Source organism: Felis catus, chromosome E3 (assembly GCF_018350175.1).
Source record: "Felis catus isolate Fca126 chromosome E3, F.catus_Fca126_mat1.0, whole genome shotgun sequence".
Taxonomy (NCBI): domain Eukaryota; kingdom Metazoa; phylum Chordata; class Mammalia; order Carnivora; family Felidae; genus Felis; species Felis catus.
In genome coordinates this window covers 21,599,218-21,606,569 of record NC_058383.1, presented here as the reverse complement: position 1 = coordinate 21,606,569, position 7,352 = coordinate 21,599,218, and the positions used below count along the sequence as shown (strand labels likewise).

At 49.3% G+C, this 7,352-nt stretch overlaps 1 long non-coding RNA gene across 1 annotated transcript in view; it reads right to left on the bottom strand.

Annotated features, from left to right (window-relative positions):
- Positions 1-6,256, bottom strand: part of LOC123382550 — a 19,535-nt gene extending 13,279 nt beyond the window's left edge. The window contains exon 1 of the long non-coding RNA XR_006591073.1: positions 5,977-6,256. This is a non-coding gene — a long non-coding RNA (uncharacterized LOC123382550). The remainder of the gene's footprint in view (positions 1-5,976) is intronic.
- Between the last annotated feature and the right edge of the window lie 1,096 nt (positions 6,257-7,352).

Genomic DNA, 7,352 nt, shown 5'->3' with positions numbered 1-7,352 from the left:
AGAGAGAGGGAGACACAGAATCCGGAGCAGGCTCCAGGCTCTGAGCTGTCAGCACAGGGCCCGACGCGGGGCTCGAACTCACGAACCGTGAGAGTGTGACCTGAGCCGAAATCAAGAGTTGGACGCTGCACCCAGGCCTGAGCCACCCAGGCACCCCTCAGATCATTCTTTTGACGAAGGGGAGACTGAGGCACAGACAGGTGAGGCAACTTGCTGTAACAGCCAGGACTTAACCAAAGCGGGCCGGCAGAGCCCTGGCATTGGGTCCAGGCCCTACAGCTGGCTCCACACCTGGACTCTCCGGCTCTTCCATGCAGCCTAGGCCCAACAGGTGGCAGTTTTGGCAAAGCTGGCTTCCACGGGGCCCTGTTCCACTCTGATGATCTCCAAGTGCGTAGAAGTGACACTCCAACCTTCAACCTCTCTGTCACGAATGCCACCCTTCTCACCAGATCTTTCAGGATCTGTTAAAGCGTTTAGTGATTAAGCAGCGGCCTCGTTGATTCATTAACAACCCACTCCACGCTGACCGGCAAGGTCTACAGAGGTACAAACAACTGCCGTGCGGCCCCTCGTGCACAAATGCGCTTTCCAAGGAGGGAACGCGCCTTTCCACACCTTGTTTGCCTTTGGGTTTAAATAGAATATCCACGAGACTTTCCCTAAATGCAGACTCCTGTCAACAATTCTCAAGGACTTTCGGATCTAGGACTTTTTACAAGAACCCCGAAGAGCTCTCATTTATGTGGGTTCTATCGACAGCAATTTATAGAACTAAACATTTAAATGAGGAAGCAGCTTAGGGGCGCCTGGGTGGTTCAGTCAGTTAGGCGTCTGACTTCGGCTCAGGTCATGATCTCGCGCTCCGTGAGTTCGAGCACCGCGTTGGGCTCTGTGCTGACAGCTCAGAGCCTGGGGCCTGCTTTGGATTCTGTGTCTCCCTCTCTCTCTGACCCTCCCCCGTTCATGCTCTGTCTCTCTCTGTCTCAAAAATGAATAAACGTTAAAAAAAAAATTAAAACAAAAAGTAACAATAGCAAACCCACTGCATGTTAAATAAATTACACTCTTATGAAAAGTAACCATATTTTCCTGAAAGATTTGGTGAGAAGGGTGGCATTACTCCGCATACTGGCCCAGCTCTTGAATGTCTGGGTTAATAGAAGACGGCTGGATTCTCACACCTGCTCCTGTGTTCAGTCTGTTGTGACAGCTCATGTCACGTGGCCTCTGGAAAACTCCACTGGACATTCGTGAAATGATGAGAGAAAAAAAGAAACGTGGCATCTTAGTATTATAAAGACCATTGTAGGTATCGCCTCATTGAGTCTTCCTGACAAAACACCTCGGTACGATTATGACATCCCGTTTTTGCAGAGGAGAGAATATGGACTCAGAGCACTTGAGTCCTGTCTATCAGAACACACAGCGAGGAGCAGAGAAGCCAGAATGAGGACGGAGGTCGGCCTGCCCCCTCATCTCTGGCATCTTAACCACCCCCCCCCCGCCCCCGCCCGCCCCGCTGCTCTCCACCACTGTCCTGCAGCCAAGGCAGACCCCCCACGTTTGTGAGAACCGGGACCTGGGCAACGAACAAAACTGCAAAAGAGAGAGAGAGGCGGAGAGAGAAGAAAAAAAGTGCACCTTTTCCTCACTGGATCCAACATGGAGAGAAAGAAGGCCTGAGATTCTCAGTGACAACCAGGCAGCTCATGGTTAACTATGGGGTTAAGTGTGGGGAGAAGGAAGGAGCCGATGTGCCAGGTCGGGGGCTTCTCTCCAGATGTTGTTTATTCTTCATTTATCCTGCTGCAAAGTGAGCAGTAAAAACATCCCTTTGGAAGAAGAAGTATTGTTGACATGTCGATACCACCCAAAGCAATCTGCAGATTCAATGCAACCCTTATCAAAATAGCACCAGCATTCTTCACAGAGCTAGAACAAACAATCCTACAATTTGTATGGAACCAGAAAAGACCCCGCATAGCCAAAACGATCTTGAAAAAGAAAACCAAAGCAGGAGGCATCACAATCCCGGACTTCAAGCTGTACTACAAAGCTTAATCATCAAGACAGTATGGTACTGGCACAAGAACAGACACTCAGATCAATGGAATAGAATAGAGAACCCAGAAATGGACCCACAAACAGATGGCCAACTCATCTTTGACAAAGCAGGAAAGAATATCCAATGGAATAAAGACAGTGTCTTCAGTAAGTGGTGCTGGGAAAACTGGACAGCGACACGCAGAAGAATGAACCTGGACCACTTTCTTACACCAGACACAAAAATAAACTCAAAATGGATGAAAGACCTCAATGTAAGACAGGAAGCCATCAAAATCCTCGAGGAGAAAGCAGGCAAAAACCTTTTTGATCTTGGCCACAGCAACTTCTTACTCAACACGTGTCTGGAGGCAAGGGAAACAAAAGCAAAAATGAACTACTGGGGCCTCATCAAAATAACAAGCTTCTGCACAGTGAAGGAAACCATCAGCAAAACTAAAAGGGAACCGACAGAATGGGAGAAGATATTTGCAAACGACATACCAGATAAAGGGTTAGTATCCAAAATCTGTAAAGAACTTATCAAACTCAACACCCACAAAACAAATAATCCAGCGAAGAAATGGGCAAAAGACATGAATAGACACTTCTCCAAAGAAGACATCCAGATGGCCAACCGACACATGAAAAGATGCTCAACATCACTCATCATCAGGGAAATTACAAATCAAAACCACAATGAGATACCACCTTACACCTGGCAGAATGGCTAACGTTAACATCTCAGGCGACAACAGATGTTGGCGAGGATGCGGAGAAAGAGGGTCTCTTTTGCGTTGTTGGGTGGGAAAACAGAAGAGACTCATAAATATGGAGAACAAACTCCATATTTGTGGGTTGTGGGAGGGGGGATGGGCTAAATGGGGAAGGGGCACCAAGGAATCTACTCCTGAAATCATTGTTGCACTATATGCTAACTAACTTGGATGTAAATTAAAAAATATATAAACACTTTTTTTAAAAAAACATCCTTTTGGACAGGGAGGAAAGTGACTTGCCCCACGCCTTGCAGTTACTAAGTAAAAAAAAAAAAAAAAAAAAAAGTGTCTTGTTTTCCTCTTGCTTTTATTTACTTTGTTTTACTTGACGTACCTGGTTTCCTCGGAACCACCCAGGAAAGCTCGCCTACCGCGGCAGGGCTTAGGGTTTGCCTTCTTTCAGTTGTTAGAACAAATAGCAGCATTGACAGGTTAAGTGTGCGGTGGGTGAAGGCGGGGTTTCTAAAAGGCTGTAGAAAACTTGGGAAGCAATTCCAACCTGGAGGAGCTCAGCCTGGATTCCAGAGTAGGAGGGGGTGTGACATGGGGACACCGAGGGACGCTCTGACCTCGAGTCCGATGTGTGGGTTTTTCCCCACACCACCACGCAGTTCTGCGACACCAGCGGGTGTCCCACACCTCGACACAATTTGGACACTGTCTCCTTGGAGAGGAGGTTAAGGGCTCAGTCCCATGAGACTGCTCCCTCCCCCACTTCACCTGTGCTTCTGACCCACCTGGTATAGATGGGACAGGAAGACACCCTCCTCACGTGGGATTAATTTGCTAGAGTGGCTCGAAGAGCTCAGAAACGTTTTACTTACTAGATCACCTGTATATTATGAAGGGCACCTGTATATTATGAAGAGCAAGGCAGTGGGGGAAAGGGTGCAACCCTCACGTGTTCATCAGCCCAAAAGCTTTCCAAACCCTGTCCTTTTTGGGTTTTTATAGAGGCTTCATTACACAGGTATGACTGATTAATTCGTTGCCATTGGCGATTTATTCAACTTCCGATCCCCCAGAGGTCAGCGGGTGGGACCGACGGCTCCAAACCCTAATCACACCCAGCCCCTACCCTGCTGGGTGGGTCCCAAAGTCACCTCATTAACATGACAAAAGTCACCTTGCTCTCTCTCATCAGCTCAAAAAGTTCCAAGGGATTTGGGAGTTTGGTGCCAGAAACAGGCACGGAGACCAAATATAGGTTCTTATAAATCGCTACATCAGCGATTACAAACTACAATTTTTTTTAATGTTTTTATTTTTGAGAGACAGAGAGCCAGCAGGGGAGGGGCGGAGAGAATCGGAAGCAGGCTCCAGGATCTGAGCTGTCAGCACCAAGCCTGATGTGGGGCTTAAACTCATGAACTGCCGGATCATGACCTGAGCCCAAGTCGGATGCTTAACCGACTGAGCCACCCAGTCGCCTCACAAACTACAATGTTTTAACTTTTTTGTTAATATCGAGTTACTTGCCGAACCTTATACATAAAAACCAGGCTTTGGGATTTCTCTTAAAAATCAGGCACTTTGGAAACATTGGGACTGCGTTCTCCGGTGGAAACAGTAGAATGGGACCAGCTGCTGGGAGGTGGTATTTGGGGGGGGGGGGCGGGGACAACAGCCTTTGCCATCAGAGAAGCACGGGCTGTATTTGCACACTCCTTGTTGGTACATTCTGTCCTATTTTATTAAGGAATTGTTGCAGGATTGTTTACCCCGATACTGGGATTTGTTGTCTCACTGCTTGGAGGAATGAAGAGGTGGACACAAAATAAAATGAGCAGCAGGAAAAAGTTAATTTGAGTATAAGATCAGAAAGCAAGAGGGGTGCCCGTGTGGCTCCGTCAGTTAAGCGTCCGACTTCGGCTCAGGTCATGATCTCTCAGTTCATGAGTTCAATCCCCACGTCAGGCCCTGTGCTGACAGCTCAGAGTCTGGAGCCTGCTTCAGATTCTGTGTCTCCCTCTCTCTCTGCCCCTTCCCTGCTGGAACTGTCTCTCTCCCTCTCGAGAATAAACATTAAAAAAGAAAAGACCAGAAAGTAAGAGTAGTATGAAAGCTCTCTTTCCAGAGAGGGGGCATCGGGAAGTGAATGCCCATGACCATTTCGGTGGTATGAGGGGCAGTCTATGGCCATAGGGTTCCTTGGGTTCTACATTTTATGGTCTACTTATTTTTAGTCAGGTCTTTTGTCAATTTCCTAATGGGCAGTAGGCGGTGTCTGTTACATTTTTAAAGAGAAACTTAATGCCGGAGGGAGTTTGCACAGAGGTTAGACCTTCCCAGAAGACCTGTTTTAAAACTTGTGTTTTTCCCCACCTAGAGACCTTCTAGCCCTTAGCCTCTCCCTTTCTGCCTCCTGTATCCGATCAAATGTACAGATTCCTGCCCCCCCCAACGTAAATGTCATATTTATTACAGTATTTATATATATATATCTTTATTATTTATAAACTGTATAAAACTGTACTATTTCTTTTTTATTAAAACAAATTTTTAAGTCTATTTGAGAGAGGCAGAGACAGCACAAGTGGGGGAGGGACAGAGAAAGAGGGAGACAGAATCCCAAGCAGGCCCCACAGTCAGCACAGAGCCCGATGTGGGGCTCGAACTCATGAAACCGTGAGATCATGACCGGAGCCAAAACCAAGAGTCAGACACTTAACCGACTGAGCCACCCAGGCGCCCCATCTTTTTTTATTCTTAATTTATTTATTTTTGACCTTATTTAAGTTTGACCTCAAACATTCTCATTGATTAAGTTACCTCCAGCTGATCTCTTAACTCAGGCAAAAGGCCGGAGGGCAAAGCATCCCCTATTGGGAACCAAAACTACCCCCTCAGGCAAAAAGGACCGCCTGGAGCCAGCAAGACCCCACCCGCGATTGACCCCAGGACGATGACGCCCTGACCTTTACAGCCCACCTGCCTGGGTCCACTGACCTTTGTCCCACATTTCCTTATATAAACCTGCAGGTATTTTCAGCACTTTGGAGAAAGTTTCTCTGCCTTTGGATTTTGTCAGAGGCCTGCGGCCGTCCTTGCTCTGCTCGGAGCCCCCCCCCGCCCCCCGCTCCCCCACCGCCTGCACCGAGCCAGGCTGTCGCACCCCTGCGCCCCGGCCCCGGGTTCGGAAGGTACGTACCTATTCCTTCGCGTCTGGCTCGGCCTCCGGGGTTCAGCCGCGGCGGCGCCTGTCGGCAGCTTGTTGCTACGGAAAAGTAGCGTGGTTGTCCACGGAGCGTGACGGCACCTGCTTGTCCCCGTCCCCGCGGTGCGTCCTGGGGCAGCGGTGAGCCAGACCTCAGTGTACAAGTCTTCGTGGCGACGTCTGTTTTCATCCCTAGAGAAATACCCCGAGCGTGCAATTGCTGGGCCGCGGAGCTGGGAGGGGTGTGTTCACTTTAGAAGAAACTTCTGAAAACCTCTTGCACGTGGTCGTGCTGTTCTCACGGGGTAGCCAGCGGGCCACGCCCGGCTTTTACAGATTAACAGCCCTGAGACTTACTTCTCACTTACTTATTTTCTGAGACTTTATTAAAAAAAATTTTTTTTGAGAGAGAGAGAGCTCCAGTTCCAGCGGGGGGTGGGGGGGCAGAGTGCTAGAGAATCTCAAGCAGCGTGGAGCCTGCCTTGGGCGTCCACCCCACCACTCTGGGAGCATCAGTGGCTCAGTCGGTCCACCGTCCCACTCTTGATTTCAGCTCAGGCTGTGATCCCAGACAGTCATGAGACTTTACACAAAATTCTGGGCTTTTCAGTTTTCTAGAACAATCGGAAGGTCTGGCACCATTGGGCCTGTGTTCCTCCTCACATGACAGCTGAGCCAGGACTGCCCCCTTTAGCAGGGACACATGCTCTCCAGTGGGCCGCAGCCCCACCTGGCCAGCGTCCTCGCTCTGACCCCGGAACCTGCCTGCTGTCCCCCTACCCTGCCCCCCGCTCTTGTAGGGCTCTGGGTTCCCATCCTAAGTCTGCCGCTCACCTCTCGGTGACCTTGGGCAAGTTACTGGCCTCTCTTTCCTCATCAGTAAAAGGGAGATAATCAGGCTCCGTCTCAGAGTTGTTGGAAAGACCACGTGAGCGAAGACGTGGAGAGAGAGCACTTAGAACGAACCTGATGCATCGTCATTATCGCTGTCCTTTCTGAATTATGTTTCAAGGTGGGGGTGCTGCACACCCAGGGCCCAGCAGGGTCTGGTGAAGGAAGAAGGTGGGTTGTAGGTAGGGGTCTGTGGTGACACAAGTTGGCCACGACGCTACTCCAGCCAGTGGCTGTCATGTGGCACTGTGGGCCTGGTGTGGCCACATCTTCATAATGGGTTTGTTTTTTTTTTTTTATGTTTATTTTTGAGAGAGACAGTGCAAGCAGGGCAGGGGCAGAGAGGGGGGGAGACACAGAATCCGAAGCAGGCTCCAAGTCAGCCACTTAACCGACTGAGCCCCCCAGGCGCCCCCCAGATCTTCAGAATGTTCTACGAAAGTGGGAGATCAGTCTTGTTTAAAGTCTCATGCTTTGTA